Raw genomic sequence first — 22,680 nt, 5'->3', positions numbered from 1 at the left:
TAACCTCTTACATACATTCTGTTCAGTTTTCCTGCTGTAAGAAATAAACTGTGTGCAAATATAAATGCAGGGAAACATCCATTAATCACAGGTGAGCCGTTTGTCTCTGACTCACATTAAATGAGGCTGTCACGGACCCTGCTCTGGAGGACTCGGGGGTCCGTGAGCAGGATGGACCATTATTATTATTATTATTATTATTATTATCATTGTTGTTATTTGGGGATGTGTGTTTTTCTGCACTATGCTGTGTTGTTCGGTGTTCCACTCATTATATGTAGAGGCAGGGTGTGGGTGTGTACGTGTACATGTGTGGCTGGAGGATGGAGAACAGCCACATGCAGGCCTGATGGGTGTGGCCCTGCAGGAGGACTGGCCACACCTGAAGTTCCTGCCACACACCTGTTGGTGATCAGGGCTCGTCGGGGGAGCTACTTAGGAGAGTGTTGGAGCTCCCACCGGCGTGGGAGCATTGCCTTGTCATCCCAAGTGTGTGTGTGTGTGTGTGTGTGTGTGTGTGTGTGTGTGTGTGTGTGTGTGTGTGTGTGTGTGTGTGTGTGTGTGTGTGTGTGTGTGTGTGTGTGTGTGTGTGTGTGTGTGTGAGTGTGTGTGTGTGAGAGTGAGAGAGAGAGAGAGAGAGAGAGAGAGAGAGAGTGAGAGTGTTAGTTTAAATCAGTTCGTGTGTGCCGCGGAGGTCAGTGTTGACAGCTGTTTCTGTGGTTTTCCTGCAGGAGGAAAAGTGGACCGGAAAGGCAGCACGCACGGGGTGTGCGGAAACACGACAGCGGGGAGCACGAGCACAGACGTCGGAGGTGAGCACACACACGGGAGTCAAGGGAGCGACGGGGAGTTATTGTGTTTACAGCCTTCACTGTAAATAAAGTGCACTGTTTGCATTGCAGAGTCTGCGTTTTGGGTCCTCCTTTCCCCACATCCCCACGGTCTGCCTGGCGGACCGTGGGGATGGCTTCAGCTGTAAATACCTCAGAAGTGTTTCTGAGTTCAGTAGAACCAGACCCAGTCAACCATCATGGCATCCACAGAACTACACAATGCAACAGAAAGGCCTTCATCATCTGCTGAACCACCTCTGAACCACGACGCTCTCCCTGCATCTAAAAGCTGTTAGTCAGGATGAGATGCTGCTGTGATCGCTCACAGTTTACCTGTGAGATCTTTGTAAATATTGTCTTTGTTTCTGAAGGAAACACCTTTAGTCTGTTTTTATTTGGAGTGCAGATCTGGGCGTCCATCACTTTAACCTGCACACGTTTAGTTATTGAGTGTAGTTGATGTTTGGCAGCATTTTATAAGTGACAGTTCATGAACGGTGCAGGAACAGAGGACGCCTGACCATCCTACCTGTGTCAGTAAGAAAACTTTAATCACAACTTCACAACTTAACACAACTGAAACCTGACTTCTGTGTTGCATAGTTTACTAACAGTGTGTGCTAACACTGAAGTTAGCAGTTTGTTTCCTCAGAGCTGCTGGGACAAACCACAGTGAGCGGCTACAGAGTTTTAGTTAAGGTGGTTCTAATATGTGACCTGTTGAATTATTTACAGGGATTTATTTTTCATTTAAAGCATCATTTGTGAAGTTTTTATGAAGTTTAGTCCTTTTATGTTCTTTGTGTAACGTTTAGATTTTCTTCTCTTGTGTTTTAACTCTTCAGGTTTCCTGTAACAGAGATGTAAACCACCGTTTTCTGATGGTGCTGCACTGTGACATAAACACTGCCACTTTATTAGGTACACCTTGCTCACTGCAGGTTATTACCCCTGCTGGAAACATCCCCACAGATTTTGATCCTTGTTGACATGACAGCACCACACAGCTGCTCCAGATGCTGCAGGATGCTGGTCAGGGCTCTAAAAGTCAAACTTTACTGAAAGTAATAAACCTGAGAGGAAATAAACTTTGGACTTTAGTAAGCTGAGCTCTGAAGCTGTGATGGAGCTCAGTCGGTGTGAAGGCGGCTGCTGTGTAACAAATGTTTGTCTGAGGTGCTGCGACTGATCCTGGTCATGTTTATTTAAAGAAGTCTGTGATGAAGCAGGCTGTGCAGTCCGAGCTCTTCATCAGTTAACAGTCCTCCAGAGCTGCTGCAGGGAGCTGACTGTCCTCCAGGTGGCACTAAGTGAAAACAGTCCAAAGAAATAAACTTTTTGAAAGCTAAATAAAATGTAAATAAAGTTTATAGATACATTTAAAACCAGCTACTCTGTGACTTTACACACCTACATATTACACTGACAGAGCTGACGCCTGATTGGAGCAGCACAGAGTTAGTCTTCTTTTCTGGTTGTGGATTGGTTCATCAGGATTTCCCCTTTACAGGTTTATATAATACAGTATTATTTAGTTCTGTCTGTCAGGTTTATATTGTTGGATTGTCCTTTATGCTTAGAAATATATAGTCATATATGCTTAGAGGTATATAATCAATTGTATAATGATAGAGGTCTGATCCTTAGCAGTCTGCAAAGACTCTGTGTGCCTTCCAGAGTGTTCTGGCATCCACACACATCAGAATCAGAATCAGAATACTTTATTGATGCCTAGGGGAAATAATTTTTTTGTTACAGTGCTCCATAATAAACAGACATTAACAAGACAGACAATACACTAACTAAGAATAGTACAATATATACAGGCATATATATACATAAGTTGTTTATTAATAAATAGCTAAAAAAGAAAAAGAAACGTGTGTGTTAAGTGGATGAGTTGTACAGGGAGATGGCCACAGGCAGGAATGATTTCCTGTGTCGTTCAGTGGTGCTTTTCGGTACTCTCAGTCTCTCACTGAACGTGCTCCTGTGGCTGACCAGCATGTCATGGAGTGGGTGGGAGGTGTTATCCAACATTGCCTTTATCTTGGACAACATCCGCCTCTCCGACACCACCTTGAGGGAGTCCAGCTCCATCCCCACAACACTACTGGCCTTACGGATCAGTTTATCGAGTCTGTTGGCATCTGTGACCCTCAGCCTGCTCCCCCAGCATGCAACAGCATAGAGCAGGGGTCTGCAACCTTTTACACCCAAAGAGCCACTTGGACCCGGTTTCCACGCAAAAGAAAACACTGGGAGCCGCAAATACTTTTTGACATCTAAAATGAAGATAACACTGTATATATTGTTTTTTATCTTTGTGTGAACAACTAAGGTGTGTTGCTTATGAAATCCATGAAGTGCTACAGAGAAAATTAAATTATATTTACGTAATCAACACATTTTGAACTCAGTAAATACAACAAAAGCAAAGACACCCAGCTGAACTAAAATGATCCATGTAGCAAACAAAAACTGTTGTGAGCCGCCTCCCTTATATCGCCTTTGGGCTGTTGGAGCCTTGACCTGACTCTTAAAAAATAATTGGAAAAAAGCACTATGCTGCTGAAAAATGAAAAATAGATATTTGCAAAATTCTGCCTAAATATGTATTTTACCTGGTTAATGCGTGCGGCGGGGCGTGGTTTGCAGCGCCGCTGCAGGGTAGGCGGACGCACCTGAGCGACACCCGCAATCACGCCTCGCTGCCTTTACGTCTGCGCTATCTGTGCTGTTGTGTTGTTGGTGGTGTATGTCGGGCTGTGAGCTGAAAAGCTACAGCCGGCTGTATGCGTACAGCAACCGTGTGTGAAAAGTGCTCAATAAAGAGATGCTGAAAAGCATGCTCATGGAAACATCGTCGGGTCTGCCGTGATTTGTTTACAATGGGACTTCTGCTCCTGAACCTCTGCGCACAGAGTCCGCAAATCGGGGCTATACAAAGTCAGTTTACGCAGGACTGTAAGCTGTCATCTGTCAGGCGTGAACGGTGTTTGTCTTTAACATAGTTCACGGTGGAGAACAGCTGCCGACATAATGTGGATCCGAAGATCCATAATTGGCCTACCTGGGGTTGAAAGTCTCGATAAATGCACGGCGTTTAGGGGGGTACACCGGCTTCCGCGAGTGTGACTCTTATTTTGAGTGATGAAAAAATAATAGAATATAATTTTATTTTTATATTTCAATATCACAATAATCTCCCAATTTAGAACTACGAGTTAAAAAGAACTAACATAAATAAAATACACTTCAGCTAAATACTTCTAATTTATTTGCCCAAACCACGCGGAGCCGCAGTATAAGGACTAAAGAGCCGCATGCGGCTCCGGAGCCGCAGGTTGCCGACCCCTGGCATAGAGGATCGCACTGGCCACAACAGACTCGTAGAAAATCCTGAGCATTTTCTGGCAGATGTTGAAGGACCTCAGTCGCCTCAAAAAATAGAGACGATTCTGGCCCTTTCTGTAAAGTGCTGTGGTGTTTTTAGCCCAGTCCAGTTTATTGTCAATGTGTTCTCTGAGGTATTTATAGTCCTCCACAATGTCAACACTGACCCCCTGGATTGAAGAAGGGATCAAGTGTTTCCTGGTCTTCCTGAAGTCCACTATTAATTCCTTGGTCTTCGCCACGTTGAGCTGCAGATTATTCTGCTCACACCACGTGACAAAGGAGTCGACCACAGCCCGGTACTCTGTCTCATCATCCCTGCTGATGCATCCAACCACCGCAGAGTCATCAGAAAACTTCTGAAGATGGCAGGTCTCTGTGCAGTGGCTGAAGTCTGTGGTGTAGAGGGTGAAGAGGAAGGGGGAGAGGACAGTCTCCTGTGGTGCCCCTGTGTTGCTGATCACCTTGTCAGACACACACTGTGGGAGACGTACATATTGTGGTCTTCCTGTCAGGTAATCAACAATCCAGGACACCCGTGAAGCATCCACCTGCATCGCTGTTAACTTATCACCCAGCAGGGTCGGCCTGATGGTGTTGAAAGCACTGGAAAAGTCAAAAAACATGACCCTCACAGTGCTTGCCGGCTGGTCCAGATGGGTGTAGACACGATTGAGCAGGTAGATGATGGCGTCCTCTGTTCCGAGACAAGGCTGATAGGCAAATTGAAGAGGATCCAGATGTGGTCTGACAATGGCTCGCAGCTGGTCCAGGATGAGCCTTTCCAGGGTCTTCATGATGTTAGAGGTCAGTGCCACAGGGCTGTAATCCTGGGGGCCACTGGGACGTGGCATCTTTGGAATAGGGACGAGGCATGATGTCTTCCACATCACTGGGACCCTCTGCAGACTCGGACTCAGCATAAACAGTTTATGAAAGACTCCACACAGCTGGGGGGCACAGGCCTTGAGGACGCGGGGACTCACTCCGTCTGGTCCAGCAGACTTGCCTGAGTGAAGTCTCCTCATTTGACTCTCAACCTGGTATTGAGTGAAGGTGATGGGTGGGGGAGGGGTGTCAGGAATCCCACAGGAGGCAACAGTGCTATGGGAAGAGAGAGGGTGGCACAGTGGTGTGGCTCTGGGTTCCAGGCTGACTACAGGTGAGGTTGTGGGGGTGTGAGCAGACACTGTGGTGTTGAATCTATTGAAAAACAGATTCAACTCGTTAGCTCTATCCTCACCTCCCTCAGCTCCCCTGCTGTTGGTTGGCCTGAATCCAGTGATGGTCTTCATGCCCCTCCACACCTCTCTCATGCTGTTCTGCTGGAGTTTCCACTCCAGCTTCCTCCTGTAAATGTCCTTAGCCTCTCTGATCTTGTCCTTTAGTAACACCTGGACCTTCCTCACCTCCTCTTTATTGCCCCCTCTGAAAGCCCCCTTCTTGTCGTTGAGGAGGGCTTTGATGTCCTTAGTCACCCACGGCTTGTTATTTGGGTAACAATGAACAGTCTGAGCTGGAACAATGGAGTCGGTGCAGAAAGTTATGTAGTCTGTGATAGACTCAGTAAGCCCATTGATGTCCTCAGCGTGAGGCTCACAGAGTGTTTCCCAGTCGGTCACCTCAATACAGTCCTGTAGTTCCGCTAAGGCTGATAGGTTTGTAGCTTGAACCTATTCGCTGGAACGTTGAAGGCAATGTAATGTAATGTAAGGCAATGTAATTACACAGCAAGCAAGAGCAAGTTCTTTATGTTTCACGTGCACGGGAGAGAACCGGACAAACGCCGTTCCTTCGCTTGACCCCAGTTGGTCTCGTCCGCTCCCCGATAACACTGGTCTTTTATTGTGGTTACATGAATATGCATAGGTTCATTAACATATGACCTCTTACATGGGTATACATGTGAACAAAGAATACCGTGTGTGTGTGAGTGAGTGAGTGAGTGAGTGAGTAAGTGAGTGAGAGAGAGAGAGAGAGCCCATAAACGACTTCCCTAAACCTGCTGGCCTGGAAGTCCAGCAGTTCATCTAAACAAAAGGCACTCAGCCTAAAACAGATATAGATACGTTTATCCTACCATAAAACAATAAGACAAGGTACGACCTCTCCCATGCTCCCAGAATGTGGGTGTGAAAGTCAGAGAGCTCTGGAATGCACACAAAGTTTGCAGACTATTAAGGATCAAAACCTCTACCACTCTATACCTAATTATAAAACTCTAACCTTGTATAAGTAGATATTTCTAAGCATAAATGACAATCACAATACAAATCCAACATTTCCCCCCTTTTTGGCAGTTATGCTAGAAAAGTCCCCAGTTATGATCACCTCATGTCTGACAGTGTCAATGCAAACATTTTTATACTCAGCATATGTCCAATCACCCTAAATTACTGTAAACATACACAGTTTGACAAATGTATTAGCAGTTATCCAATTTCTCATTGATCTCATTCAATGGTAAACTGCATCCTACAAGTAAACAGATGAATTGTTAACGGTCAAAAGAGAAATTAACATTTTCAAAAACACTCCAGCTTGGTGGTGCTCCTCTGCAAGACATGTAAATCACACGTCTGTCTGCAGAGGGGTTTAAGTTCTGCAGGGCGTCATAAATGTGTCTTCCAGTTGTTTCTATCACTGTCCATAGGACCAGAGTCCAAATGTATGTAGAATAGACATTCAAACATACCGGTTGAGTTTGTTGTTTGTCAACATGGGTCTCAGCTATTGTTTTATGGCCTCTACCAACCCCCATCACCTCACTTCAGGCCTTCTTGTCCTGTGGGGGATTCATATCCTCCATTGTCCATCCTCTGCAGGAAAACCCTCTGTGGAAAGGGTGCTGGATCCAGTTATCTTACTGCTGTTATGATCCCAGCAGTTTTCAGTGTGCCATCGTATGCACAGTACAGTGACACAGCATTAGGTGATGTTCATAGGAAACTGCTGTGATCACCACCATAGCTTCTGGCTCCTGTGCTTTTCACAGAATCATGATGCCATCCTTGGACTCCCCCTGCGTTGTCGGTGGAGCTTGGCACGCTCCCCTCATCCTTCAGGTGCCCGTCCGTTGTCCACAATCTCCTCTGTTGGCCTCTGGAAAGCCCCCTTGGCACAGCTCTCATTCCAACACAGCTTCATGGTCTTTGCTGTGGCTCCTGAATCTGATCTCATGATGGGCCCCAAACAGCTCGACCTTTGACCTCAACCACTGCCTGGACTGTCAGTTATGCCTGGAATGGTTCTCGCTTCTCACTGGGCCTCTGAAGATTTCTCAGGAGATTCCTTTCAGCAATACTCTGACTGCAGCACCTGCACCTGTATTTCCTTGCTAGGAGGAAAAACTTCTATTTGGAAAGCATGTCAATCATCATCAAACCACATTCTTTAGTTCAGTGAGCTTCATCTATGGACCATCAAAACCTCATCTGAACATGGATGCACCACTTGCATAGGTTTAATACCCATAAATGAACTTAATCACACAAAAATCATAAAAACATAGTTTAGAAAACATAGAAAAGATAATTTCATGTAACTCTGTAATTCTGGACCCCTCCTCTTGACGCATGGACACTCCCATGAGTCACCTCATCAAACCTAGATTCCTGTCTGAAAGAAAAAGGTTAGCTAGATCATGTCCCAGGCAACATCAGAGTATCTCCACCGGAGCAGCTCCGTAACCCTGCAATAAAAGATGTTAGTGTGTTTTGCATATTAAGTTTGCTTAAAACCTGGCTCTGACAGGAGCCTGCATACACACCATCATGGCCTGGAAAACAAGATCTGGAAGTGAAATCAAACTTCACACTTATAAACAATTGTATTATAAGAGTAATAAAGCATTCAGCATCAGCAGGACAAGTATCATGTGCAGGTTTTCTCAAATTAGTAAACTACAATTATTGCCATAATTTGCCTCAGACATGGATCATCCCATGTACTCAGTTAACATTAATGTAATCGGTGACTTCCCTTAAGCAAAGTCACTCCATGTATTTAACACTAGGAGGTCAGTAGTGGCCAGCTAATGAGCCCCATATCAAACTATTCCACAAACACTACATCTCTTAGTTGCTTTCTCATGTTACTTGTCCGTCTCTGCTGAATCCTCTACATGCACTCTTAGAAAAACAAACATTAGCAACACACATGGACAATCCTGGTGGTCAGGCACAAGTTGACAGGGTCCAGAGGTGCTATAAAAAGACCATAAAGTTAGCCATCCATAGCTGTGGACAGAAGTGACACTAGTTTCAACACAGGAAATGTCTCGCATGTTATTCACATCGTTTAACATTTTCCCAACAACACAGTGTAACAGCATCACCACTCATAACCTGTAAACACAGTTTTCTTCAGACATGAACCCAGAAATCCTGTAGTAGGAAAACATCAACCGGCTATCCTGGTATAAACCACATGATCAAATCACATGAAGAACTGTAATGCTGTAGAAAAGTTAGCACTGCGCAAGTGTATACACACTTTCTCACAGTTACCTCTGTGAGCAACACAAGGTAGTGAATAACACCCCTGGTAGATGCACAGACACAGAAAGTGGCATTTAAAAGGTTAAATCGGTACAGCCAAAGCTCACGAAACCTCGAATGTTGTTGTCCTTTTTCTGCTCCCGTAAAAAGAAACACACATAGATTCATCTGCACCTTTGTCAGGTGGGGGTTAACTTCGCACAGTCGTGTTACATCAGCAAAGTCTTGTCAGCTTTTTTTTTTCCTTTTACTCATTCATTCATTCATTCATTCATGCTTTCATTCATTCTTTCTTTGCTGATAGTGGAACCTATCGTCGCATTTAGTTTCCACTCACAGCAAAATGACGTCATTTTAAAAAAGAAAATTTCAAAAAAAAGAATTTAGACTGGATTACCTCGCTGAATCCTTTTTGGGCAGGGACCTATTTTCTAATTGTCCCAGATAAGTGACTTTCTCCTGAGCCCATTTTAATGGAGAAGCTCACTTGCAACAATTTTCTCGACGACGTGTCGTATAGCGCTTCTGTTACAATGCTGCAGATCTGCTCCAAACGAGATTATCAAACAAAACTTTCAGTGCACTGTGAAAGTATCAAAATAAAAAGGCCTCGTTAAGTCATGACACATGCTCCTCATCTCAGGAGGGTAAATCATACCATTAGCATGGTTTATCATACCATCATATTAATTGGCAGGCTCAACTTCACAACAAAAGAAAAATCATCAGCTAGATAAACTCCAACCCAACCATCAGCCGTACAACACACAACATAAGCCTCATGTCTTATTAGCAATGAATTTAATCCCTATGTCTGTGCTCTTCACTCATGTAGGCCACATACCCATCGTATTCAGTTTTTCTCTTTCCCCGTCATCATAAAACATGTGACATGTCATCAGGTATTTCACAAAAAATGTTTGTTCTTATGTATTCAGAGTTGTGTATCTGGGTGCAGGATTCACTCGCACATCACAACAGGAAACTCAGTGTTTTAGAGTCTCCACTGTAACAAACTCTAACACATCCCATTCACTCGTACTAGAATTCAGTCACCTTTCATTAATCTAAGAATGATCAACTAATTTGCATATCGGCTATTAACCCACTAAGATGACAGGACAACAGAAATGCATGTTCAAAATATTATCACAAAAATAGAATTTCCCTCATACAGTAAATCACTTGTGCTGCATCAGTCAGGCAGAAAGCCTCTCCCAATTTACTATATTAACAACTAAATTTATTGTCTGATCCCTGGTTGGTCAAACCAGAATTTTTTTTAATGTTTTTCACAAAAAATAAACTGTTGTCCTGCAACCTAGAGAGTTAACTGTCAGCATTGGATAAATTCAGCATTTGATAACAAGCGTCTGCTAAATTGACACTATTTTAACACTGATGAGAGATAGCAAGCTGATTTTCATTGCATGTGTGTTTGTGTTATTAGGCAGGTTTAATCAATGTCTCTGGAGCTGCATCTCCAGCAGGGCATGTTCTTAAAGCTGCCTTTCCTACACACTTCTCTGCTATTATTTAATAATTAGTGTGAATGCTTGTAAAAGCATTCACAGTATTGTTCTTCTAATCTTTATTAGTGTGAATGCTTGTAAAAGCATTCACAGTATTGTTCTTCTAATCTTTATTATTATTATTAGTGTGAATGCTTGTAAAAGCATTCACAGTATTGTTCTTCTAATCTTTATTATTATTATATTTTATTCTTCCGTACGTTTTTTGTAGTCCTACTCCTTCAAAACCGTTCAACTTAGAAAAACCATTCAAACACCGTTAGATTCCTCTTCTTTTGGACATGACTGCTTCTATTTTTCTCATTTTTAACATTTATATTTTTAATTTTATTCAACTTTTTTCAACAAAAATTTCCCATGTATTTCAATGGGGAGACCCTTCAAATCCTCATTCAACTTACTCATTTTCAAACTGTATCTACTTCAACATACGTTGACATAGAGCCACCATTCAAACTTTAAAACGAAGACAAGACATTCAACTATTCAACTTGTATTTATCTTTTCAATATCTGTTATACTTTTTCTTCAGTTCCAGTTTAAGTTTCATGATGTTTTTTCAGCCGTTTCAGAGTTTATAATGGGTGTGTATGGGACGGAATGTTGGGGCTAGAGTGAGACAGCTGAACTGCTAGAGTGAGAGGAGCAAAAAAATTAATCTGAAAATCTTTTTTAAAACTGCTGCTGTGTCCACGGTGTTTGCTCTACAGGTATGATTTTACCCTCAAAACGTAGCCATCGCTGTCCTCTTTCATCCAATGTGTTTACTATTGTACTAGGTGTTATGGTTCTTTCATAAATGTCACCAAAGCACAGCCTCCTCCCTCCAACTCCTCCATAGACTCTAATGTTAAAATGGCTCAGAAGGTTCGTTTGAAAACCAGAAGTACAGGCTGTCTTTACACTGTCACCACGTCCATATAATAAACTCCACAAGCATGAAAACTGAGAATTAGGTAGACTGGACATTGCTGTCGCTCACGGTGAAAGAATTTTGTCAATAGGACCTGTACTTTTCATTTGGGAGCGATTTGTTTCGACCTGACTTTTCTGTTCATTTTAAGCAGCAAAAGTGAGGCGCATGTCTGTGCGCGTGTGTATGGAGCCAGTGGGTGCAGTTACTATAGCAACCAGGCTCACACCTGCCTGCCTAACGAGCTCTGTCTCTCACGCTGCCAAGATTCATCTTAAACACTTCTCTTTCAACTGCTGCTGTGTCCACAGTGTTTGGTCTACAGCCATCATTTTACCCTCAAAATGAAGCCATCGTTCTTCTCTTTCCAACAGCGTGTCTTTCAAAGCTCAGAGATGTAAACCTTTAAAACTGTGTGGATCCAAATGGAGGGATCATATTTTAGTCATTCAGTGATTCAAAGAATATGAACTTTTAATATTCATTCAGATGTTTTCTGACTCTAAATAGTCTTTTCTCATTACTCAGGTTTTTCTAATTTACATTTAAAACATTTTCAGCTATTTTCCAACTTCTTCTCTGTGCTTGTCAGCTTTTAGCAGTTCAGCACTTTTGTTTTCAGGTGAAAATTTCTGTATTTTTCATCTCATTCAACATTTTTAACTTAAAATTCAGCAATTAATTCTTTTCAGTGCATATATTCAGATTCAAGCATTCACACTGCAGTTTCTTCAGAAAATGCACTTTCTAGTTAGTGTGAATGCTTGTAAAAGCATTCACAGTATTGTTCTTCTAATCTTTATTAGTGTGAATGCTTGTAAAAGCATTCACAGTATTGTTCTTCTAATCTTTATTATTAGTGTGAATGCTTGTAAAAGCATTCACAGTATTGTTCTTCTAATCTTTATTCTATTTTATTATAGATTCCGTACGTTTTTTGTACTCTATCTCCTTCAAAACCGTTCAACTTAGAAAAACCATTCAAACACCGTTAGATTCCTCTTCTTTTGGACACGACTGCTTCTATTTTTCTCATTCATAACATTTATATTTTTAAAATTATTCAACTTTTTTCAACAAAAATTTCCCATGTATTTCAATGGGGAGACCCTTCAAATCCTCATTCAACTTACTCATTTTCAAACTGTATCTACTTCAACATACGTTGACATAGAGCTACCATTAAAACTTTAAAACGAAGACAAGACATTCAACTATTCAACTTGTATTTATCTTTTCAATATCTGTTATACTTTTTCTTCAGTTCCAGTTTAAGTTTCATGATGTTTTTTCAGCCGTTTCAGCGTTTATAATGGGTGTGTATGGGACGGAATGTTGGGGCTAGAGTGAGACAGCTGAACTGCTAGAGTGAGAGGAGCGAAAAAATTAATCTTAAAATATTTTTTAAAACTGCTGCTGTGTCCGCAGCGTTTGCTCTACAGGTATGATTTTACCCTCAAAACGTAGCCATCGCTGTCCTCTTTCATCCAATGTGTTTACTATTGTGCTAGGTGTTATGGTTCTTTCATAAATGTCACCAAAGCACAGACTCCTCCCTCCAACTCCTCCATAGACTCCAATGTTAAAGTGGCTCAGAAAGTTCCTTTGAAAATCAGAAGAGCATGGTGTCTTTACACTGTCACCACGTCCATATAATAAACTCCACAGGCATGAAAACTGAGAATTAGGTAGACTGGACATTGCTGTCGCTCACGGTGAAAGAATTTTGTCAATAGGACCTGTACTTTTCATTTGGGAGCGATTTGTTTCGACCTGACTTTTCTGTTCATTTTAAGCAGCAAAAGTGAGGTGCATGTCTGTGTGCGTGTGTATGGAGCCCCTGGCTCAGTCACTATAGCAACCAGGCTCACACCTGCCTGCCTAACGAGCTCTCTCTCACTCTGCCAAGATTCATCTTGAATACTTCTCTTTCAACTGCTGCTGTGTCCACAGTATTTGCTCTACAGCCATCATTTTACCCTCAAAGTGAAGCCATCGTTCTTCTCTTTCCAACAGCGTGTCTTTCAAAGCTCAGAGATGTAAACCTTTAAAACTGTGTGGATCCAAGTGGAGGGATCATATTTTAGTCATTCAGTGATTCAAAGAATATGAACTTTTAATATTCATTCAGATGTTTTCTGACTCTGAATTTTCTGTTCTCATTTCTTAGGTTTTCCAAATTTTAATTTAAAAACTTTTCAGCTATTTTCCAACTTCTTCTGTGTGAACATCAACTTTCAAAAGTTCTGCACTTTTGTTTTCAGGTTACAAACTCTGTATTTTCAGGCTCATTCAACATTTTTATTTTTAACTTAAAATTCAGCAATTAATTCATTTCAGTGCATACATTCAGATTCAAGCATTCACACTGCAGTTTCTTCAGAAAATGCACTTTCTAGTTATTATTAGTGTGAATGCTTGTAAAAGCATTCACAGTATTGTTCTTCTAATCTTTATTCTATTTTATTATAGATTCCGTACGTTTTTTGTACTGTATCTCCTTCAAAACCGTTCAACTTAGAAAAACCATTCAAACACCGTTAGATTCCTCTTCTTTTGGACACGACTGCTTCTATTTTTCTCATTCATAACATTTATATTTTTAAAATTATTCAACTTTTTTCAACAAAAATTTCCCATGTATTTCAATGGGGACACCCTTCAAATTCTCATTCAACTCACTCCTCTTTAAACTGTATCTACTTCCACATACATTGACGTAGAGCCACCATTCAAACTTTAAAACGAAGACAAGACATTCAACTATTCAACTTGTATTTATCTTTTCAATATCTTTTATACTTTTTCTTCAGTTCCAGTTTAAGTTTCATGATGTTTTTTCACCCGTTTCAGAGTTTATAATGGGTGTGTATGGGACGGAATGTTGGGGCTAGAGTGAGACAGCTCAGCTGCTAGAGTGAGAGGAGCGAAAAAATTACTCTTAAAATATTTTTTAAAACTGCTGCTGTGTCCACGGTGTTTGGTCTACAGGTATGATTTTACCCTCAAAACGTAGCCATCGCTGTCCTCTTTCATCCAATGTGTTTACTATTGTACTAGGTGTTATGGTTCTTTCATAAATGTCACCAATGCACAGCCTCCTCCCTCCAGCTCCTCCATAGACTCTAATGTTAAAATGGCTCAGAAGGTTCGTTTGAAAACCAGAAGTACAGGCTGTCTTTACACTGTCACCACGTCCATATAATAAACTCCACAGGCATGAAAACTGAGAATTAGGTAGACTGGACATTGCTGTCGCTCACGGTGAAAGAATTTTGTCAATAGGACCTGTACTTTTCATTTGGGAGCGATTTGTTTCGACCTGACTTTTCTGTTCATTTTAAGCAGCAAAAGTGAGGTGCATGTCTGTGTGCGTGTGTACTGAGCCATTGGGTGCAGTCACTATAGCAACCAGGCTCACACCTGCCTGCCTAACGAGCTGTCTCTCACTGTGCCAAGATTCATCTTAAACATTTCTGTTTCAACTGCTGCTGTGTCCACAGTGTTTGCTCTACAGCCATCATTTTACCCTCAAAACTAAGCCATCGTTGTTCTCTTTCCACCAGCATGTCTTTCAAAGCTCAGAGATGTAAACCTTTAAAAGTGTGTGGATCCAAGTGGAGGGATTACACTTTAGTCATTCAGTGATTCAAAGAATATGAACTTTTAATATTCATTCAGATGTTTTCTGACTCTAAATTTTCTGTTCTCATTTCTTAGGTTTTCCAAATTTTAATTTAAAAACTTTTCAGCTCTTTTCCAACTTGTTCTGCGTGAACATCAGCTTTCAAAAGTTCTGCACTTTTGTTTTCAGGTTAAAAACTCTGTATTTTCCAGCTCATTCAACATTTTTATTTTTAACTTAAAATTATTTTTAACTTAAAATTCAGCAATTAATTCATTTCAGTGCATACATTCAGATTCAAGCATTCACACTGCAGTTTCTTCAGAAAATGCACTCTCTTCGTTTGAAAACCAGAAGTACGGGCTGTCTTTACACTGTCACCACGTCAATATAATAAACTCCACAGTTATGAAAACTGAGAATTCAGTAGACTAGACATTGCTGCTGCTCACGGTGAAAGAATTTTGTCAATGCGACTTTTACTTTTCATTTGGGAAGGATTTGTTTTCGGCTGACTTTTCTGTTCATTTTAAGCAGCACAAGTGAGGTGCATGTCTGTGTGCCTGTGTGTGGAGCCATTGGGTGCAATCACTATAGCAACCAGGCTCACACCTGCCTGCTTAACGAGTTCTGTCTCTCACTCTGCCATGGTTAAACCTAAAAATGTCTGTTGCATCTAAGCAGTTGTAGTAAGATTAACTTTTTCAATAGGTACAATAAGACAGATTTGACAGGGTTTTGCCACAGATTAATATCCCAACTAAGTAGACCATTGTGATTGGCCTGTTAAATTCAACCTTATAGTTTAGTGGTGGACTTGTCTTCTACACAGTGGTTTTTCAGATCTGGGCAGTTGGAGTCAGTTGATGACTTTAAAATAATCTTTTCTGACTGGATAATTAAAGCTCACAGCATTTACCTGTCTGTAGTTGATTTTCCCACATTTTAACTTTTAACTAATCTAATCTCATTTAATGTCTCTGTTTATAGTCTGTATAGTTTATCCCCCCACTAACACACTTAAAGTAGTCTTAAAATAAAACCCACAAAACAGTTCAAGATGATATACTTTTTATTTGCTCATTTAATGCCATTTGCCCTCTTTCTCTGTTTGTCACTCATTTGCTTATACTCACTCAAAGTACCAATTTGTACTGATGAGTCTAGTGTATTTTTTTCCCTCTTTCTCTCTGTCTCACACACACAGACCAACACACAGACATGTATATGCTCATTATTGCTCTTCAAACTGATGGTCAAATTTCCAAGCACCACCTGAACGCCTCATTTGTTTTTAACCCATCACGGGACCAACTGTCGTCATTCCGCTTTGCTCTCTGCTGTGGTAAGTACAAAACACTCAGTATTGCACTGTTTTATTTTTATGATGGTAAAAATACATGTTTGACAATTAAACTCACATAACAAGTCCTTTTAAAGTTCAACAGAGTTCAAACAATAAAGAAAGCAAAAAAAAAGAATAACCTTCACTATTATTTATATAGGTTTATGACATTTTGCTGTTAGTAGCAGTGCTAATGCTAGCGTCAATGCTAATGCTAGCAACAATGCTAATACTAGCCTTAGTGCTAACACTAGCCTTAGTGGTTGTTAACTGTCAAAAAGAGTATTCCTGTGATATTCCTGTGATAGTTATTGGCAGTCAGTGAGACAAAAGTAACAAATGAGCTTTATTATTGCCACTGTGGCTCAGTTTTAACAGTAAGAGTGCTAGTGTTAGCACTGCTGCTAGCAGGAATGCTAACGCTAGCAGGAATGCTAATGCTAGCAGCAATGCTAATGCTAGCAACAATGCTAATACTAGCCTTAGTGCTAACACTAGCCTTAGTGGTTGTTAACTGTCAAAAAGAGTATTCCTGTGATATTCCTGTGATAGTTATTGGCAGTCAGTGAGACAAAAGTAACAAATGAGCTTTATTATTGCCACTGTGGCTCAGTTTTAACAGTAAGAGTGCTAGTGTTAGCACTGCTGCTAGCAGGAATGCTAACGCTAGCAGCAATGCTAATGATAGCAGCAATACTAGCGCTAGCAGCAATGCTAAGGCTAGCAGCAGTCTAACAGTAGCCTTATATAAGTGGAAATACTTCAGTTAATTAGTTTGAATTATAAAATGACTGCTGTGTCAGCTGGTGTGCTATATTACTCTATAATTAACCTGCTGACTATAAGTTCAGTGTATCATGTCGTGTGGGCTTTGTATTTCTGTTGATAGTCTGATAATACTGTACAGACAACTAACATTATTTCTCGTCTTACACTTTCAGGAACCTGACTGACATCTGTGCTTTGACTGGTAGGTGTGCACATACTGCAAGAGAAGTAGACCAAAATAAAAAGATAATCTGACTAATATAAGCTGTAAAGTGATGGGTTCAAACTTTGTGCTAGACCTTTTAAACACAATTTTATAATAAATACACATAAGTGCAGCTTAACAATTGGGCTAAAATATTTTTTCGTACATTTTTGTAGTCACACTACATGTGATTATTTAACGATTCACTCATTTATATTTTTATTTAAAATTTTATTATTGAATTGAATTAGATAATTATTATTCTAAAAAATACCCAACTTTTTAGATTAATAATTTTTTGCACATGGCAGCCACAACAGTTTAGCTTGAATATTTGTTTTGTCCTGTTTCAGTAGTCACAATTAGTTCATACAATTAACATGTGATATCATTTTAATAAAATTATTATTTTTTTTCTTCTTTTTTGTTCACAGTGTGCAGAAGAAGAACAAGGACGAGATCTCCAGTCTTCTGTCTCACATCCCAACCCCCCATCCCCTCTATCCTCTGTCCTGCTCCACCTGTTGTCTCTGCCTTCTTTCCATCTGTATTTCACCCTGTGGTTTGTGAGAAATTTTGCCAAACCAAGAATCTTATTGCGGTTTGATTTCAAAGCCGTGTCTCTCCTGCTCTGTCTGTTCTCTCTGCTAAATTTTCTCTCTACCTGTTTTTCACTCTTTGGTTTGCTGCTGAAAAATGCACAAGCCAATAAAGCAATAAAGAGTGCATATTTTGCCTCAACCTATGAACAAACTGAACAAACAAAGAAAACTCTAATTCACGGTTAATTGGGATTTCCCAGCCGTGTCTTTCCTGCTCTGTCTGTTCTCTCTTCTAAATTTTCTCTCTACCTGTTTTTCACTCTTGGCTTGCTGCTGAAAAATGCCAAGCCATTAAAGCAATAAAGAGTGCATATTGCCTCTACCTGAGAACAAACAAAGAAAACTCTGCGGTTTGATTTCCAAGCCGTGTCTCTCCTGCTCTGCCTGTTCTCTCTGCTAAATTTTCTCTCTACCTGTTTTTCACTCTTGGCTTGCTGCTGAAAAATGCCAAGCCATTAAAGCAATAAAGAGTGCATATATTGCCTCTACCCTGAGAACAAACTGAACAGAGAAAACTCTAATTCACGGTTTTATTTTGATTTACAAGCCGTGTCTCTCCTGCTCTGCCTGTTCTCTCTTCTAGATTTTCTCTCTACCTGTTTTTCATTCTGGGCTTGTTGCTAAATTGTGCCAAGCCAATAAAGAGAGTGCATAATATTCTCTCGACTGAAGAACAAACTGTCAAACAAACAAAGACATTGTTTTTGAGAAATAAAAACTGAACTATAAAGAGAAAGAAAACATCTCCTGGTGTGTGCCACTCTTATTTTTGAATATATTTTCTAAAGACTAACAGAAACACTTAAAGGTGTGTAAAAATGCCAAAAAAGCAGAAAAAGTCACAAGCTGCAAAACAACGCTGGAAGAAGTTCCATGAGTTTCACAAAGTACCAACATGTGAACAAGCTGAGTATGATTTTCCTCAGAGCTCTGCAGAAGACTGTGTGTCTGCAAAGACCAATGCTGATGGTGTCAAACGGGCAGGTCAACATGTTCCTGCACATGTACAACAGGTATCCTATGCGGATGCTGTAAAGAGTGGACTGCAGCATGAATTTAATGAACATCAGGTATATCATAGAGACCAACATAAGGTGTCAAGTACCCACAGGTGGGTTATGCTGATGTTGTGAAAAGTTGCCGTCACACTGATGTGGCAGGACCATCTCATGCAGAAACAGTGAACCTTGAAAACCAGCCCTCTGTAACACATGTCTGTGCATCTCACAGCCAGGCACATCGTAAATATGGAGACTCCAGAAACAAGCAGTGCACATGTAACTCACTCACATTTCTTGCATTCCTTCATGAGAATGAAAACATGACTACAGCTGACCTTAATCTGGTCTTGGATAAAGGTGATGTGATGTACAAAGAGGCCAAGAAAAGATTTCCTAAAAATATTCATTTGGCAACCGATGAGCTGCCAGACAAAGTTTATGCTCGCAGGTCTATGTATCATGTCGACATGACACAGCCTTCCCGGTATGGGACATTTGAAGAACCTCCAGAAGAAGCAGTAGATACCTTTCTCAGCTTTGAAGCAGGACTGAGCTGCCTGTTGTCAGATGTGCAGTATGCCTTACTGATTATGAGTGGATTGTGTATCGCAGTGTTCAGATCCACATCAGGCAAATATGGTTTCTTTGATCCACACTCCAGAACAGCCTGTGGTCTTCCTCTACCACTACAGTCACGTAATCGTGGTACAGCTCTGATGCTCAAATTCACACTCCTCAGTGACATGATTAAGAGGCTCCAAGATTCTTATGAAATGATGGAGATATCACCTTTTGTAACTATGAGCTGAAGCCTGTGCAATTCTACAGTATGAGCACAGTCAACCTGAGTGATACTATCACAGACACAGTCTGCAGACCAACAGCTGCCACTGCTGTGGCACCTACTCACTCTGATACAACTGTTGATGAAGCAAACTCCTCTACTCCAAGGAGAAATACAATCACTGATCTGACTGAGAACATCTTTTGTCAAATGTCCATTTGTACGCCACTGGTGAAACAAAAAGAAGTCCACATGACTCAGTTCACATCATATGAAGATCAGAATGAACCTCCTAATATACCAACTGAAGAACTATGCAGTGAATTAAGTTTCCTTCCATCAAGGGATGCTTTTTCATGTCAATCAAATGCTGCAATAACAAATGTTGCTGCCTGTGATCTTTCTGATATAGTTTTACAAAAACTGAAAAAAGTTAATAAACAACAAAGGCACAAAATGAAAAGAAGATTAATGGCATCAGAGAAACCCAGAAATCAGAGAAAGAAAACCAAAAAAGGAAAGAACGACAAAAGTATGCTTCAAATAAAGATTACAAAGAAAAGAAAAAATCTTGCACAAGCGAGGCATATAAAAACAATCCTGAAGTTAGACAGAAAAAACAACAGTATGTTAAAAGACGTACCATGCGAATGCTGAATTCAGAAAGAAACAACAACAGTATGTTAAAAGACGTTACTGTGAGAATGAAGAATTCAGAAAGAAACAACAACAATATGTTAAAAGACGCTACTGTGAGAATGCTAAAGTTAGACAAAAACAAAAACAATATATTAAAGACGTTACTGTGAGAATACTGATTTCAGAGAGGAGAAAAAAAGCTACATCACTAAAAGGTATCGAGAAAACCCAGAATTCAGAGAGAGACAGAGACAACTGATGAAACAACTAATGCGAGACAGGTATCAAAGTAATCTTGCATTCAGGATTATGCACAACATGAGATGTGCCATGAAAATAAGAAGGAAATACAGATGGGTGAACAGACAAACCCAAGAGAGTGACAACAGTGTGATCAACGAGGCCATATCGGTGTTCAAATCACAAATCAAGTTGGACCATCATACCCATGTACTGTCTGTTCAAGGCTTCATTTCCAAACCAAGTACGACCTGCACAAGGTCAATTATGTCAAAAACCCACATGTGGTTGCAACATGTTTGACAGGAAAGTATGTTCATGTTTGTGATGAAAACTGCAGAACTGAGCAGTGCAATGTGCCTGATGAGAGAAAGAGAGAGTGGATTTGTCACACCTGCCACGATCATCTTAAAATGGATCCATGCCAGCACTTGCTGTTGCCAATAACTGGATCTTGCTGATATTCCACCTGAATTGTCTGATCTCAACATACTGGAGAGACATCTCATAGCCAAGTGCATACCATTTGCCAAGATTATCCTCTTCCCAAAGGCAGGCAGAGAGCAATTAGAGGAAATGTGGTCTGTGTCCCATCAGAGGTACAGGAAACTGTTGAAGCATTGCCTCGATTGAGAATTAATTCTCAGGTGATGAGAGTAAAACTGAAGAGACGCTTGTCTTACAAAGGTCATCAGCTGTTTCAGACTGTAAGCTGGTCTAAACTTGTGCAAGCACTGCATAAACTCAAGCAGATTCATCCACAGTATAAGGATGTGAGCATCAGAGATGATGCTGAGCTGTGTGACCCAACACTTCCTGATGAAGATGATGAGGAGGATGATGAAAACATGAATGAGGACGATTATGATGAGGCTGATTTAATGGAAATTGACAGCTGTGAGAAAAATGCACTGAGTGAAGCACAAAATAAAAATGAACAGGATATTGACATGTTACCCTGTGATGGTGAACAACCACATGAGCAGATGAGAGATGATTCAGAGCAAGCAGATGGACTGACTAATGGTGGTTTGCACTTGAGTCCTGTTTGCAGCCCCTGATGTGGCTGAGGAAATATTATGTTTCAGTGAAGGAATCTACTCTGTTGCTCCTGCAGAGAGAAACAATCCAATAAGTTTTTTCAAACACCTAAACTGGAGGGCCATGGCCTTCCCTGTGCAGTTTCCTACAGGCCAAAACACACTTGATGAAGAAGGTGATCAAAGTATCCCCCAGTGGGTATTTCAAATCAAGACTTTTCTGCACTGATGATCGTTTTGCCAGAGACACAAACTATTTGTTCTTTGCACAGTTTGTGACTGAAATACACTTGGCTACTTCCAGCATGACAATACAGTTAAGAAGGCAAAGCTTTGACCAGAGATGGAGAAAAAAACCTCAGGCATGTTACAAGATAAACATGAGGTGGAGAAACTGGTGAAAAATAAGATGCAGTGAGATTCATGCAGCCTCTGAGAGGAACCCCAGCCTATTGGGAGAAACAACAAGAGATCTTTTGCTATGATCAGACAGTTGGGAACTCCCACGTTCTTTTGCACATTTTCAGCTGCTGAAATGCGCTGGCCTGAAGTGATTGAGGCAATAACAAGGCAGCAGGTGAACAAGTCAATTTTGAAGGACTCGACTGGTCAGCAAAGTGTGACATCCTGAGGAGCAATCCTGTCACAACAATGCGCATGTTTGACAAGAGAGTTGAAGCATTATTCAGAGATTTACTCTTATCTCCTGCAGAGCCACTTGGCAAAGTCATTGACTACTTTTACAGAGTTGAATTTCAGCACAGAGGAAGCCCACACATACACTGTCTCCTGTGGGTAGAAGGTGCTCCTGTGTTTGAGGAGGATGATGATCAAACTGTTGTTGATTTTATAAACAAATACATCACAGCTCAGCTGCTGATCCACATAAACAACCTGAACTGTACAAGAAAGTAACAGAAGTGCAAAACACAGTAAGAACCACACAAAGCGTGCTTTAGGAGTTAAGCTCTGGGTGCCGTTTTGGTTTTCCCAAACCACCTGCAATGAGACAATGATCACAAGACAAGTGAGGATGATGAACTGGAGGTAGAAACAGCAAAGAACAGCTCAGACCACTGAACCAGCTGCTGAATGAACCTGAAACTGCTTCCATGAGTTTAGAGCAGCTCTTGGCTCGATGCAAGCTGACGCATGCAGAATATGAGAGATACCTGAATAAATGAACACAAGGAGTACGATCATACTAAAGCGTGATCCAAAAGACTCTTGGATAAACGGCTATAAATCCACATCTGCT

General features: G+C 40.9%; 1 long non-coding RNA gene across 1 annotated transcript; it reads left to right on the top strand.

Annotated features, from left to right (window-relative positions):
• Window positions 1–15,382: 15,382 nt before the first annotated feature.
• LOC109197354 (uncharacterized) lies at window positions 15,383–18,457 on the top strand. The gene is made up of 3 exons (XR_002058467.2): window positions 15,383–16,143; window positions 17,085–17,113; window positions 17,551–18,457. It is a non-coding gene; the product is annotated as an uncharacterized LOC109197354 (long non-coding RNA).
• Window positions 18,458–22,680: the final 4,223 nt, after the last annotated feature.

Source organism: Oreochromis niloticus, linkage group LG3, assembly GCF_001858045.2.
Source record: "Oreochromis niloticus isolate F11D_XX linkage group LG3, O_niloticus_UMD_NMBU, whole genome shotgun sequence".
Lineage (NCBI taxonomy): Eukaryota > Metazoa > Chordata > Actinopteri > Cichliformes > Cichlidae > Oreochromis > Oreochromis niloticus.
The sequence above is the reverse complement of the archived record's forward strand: the minus strand, read 5'-3'. Positions and strand labels throughout refer to the sequence as shown.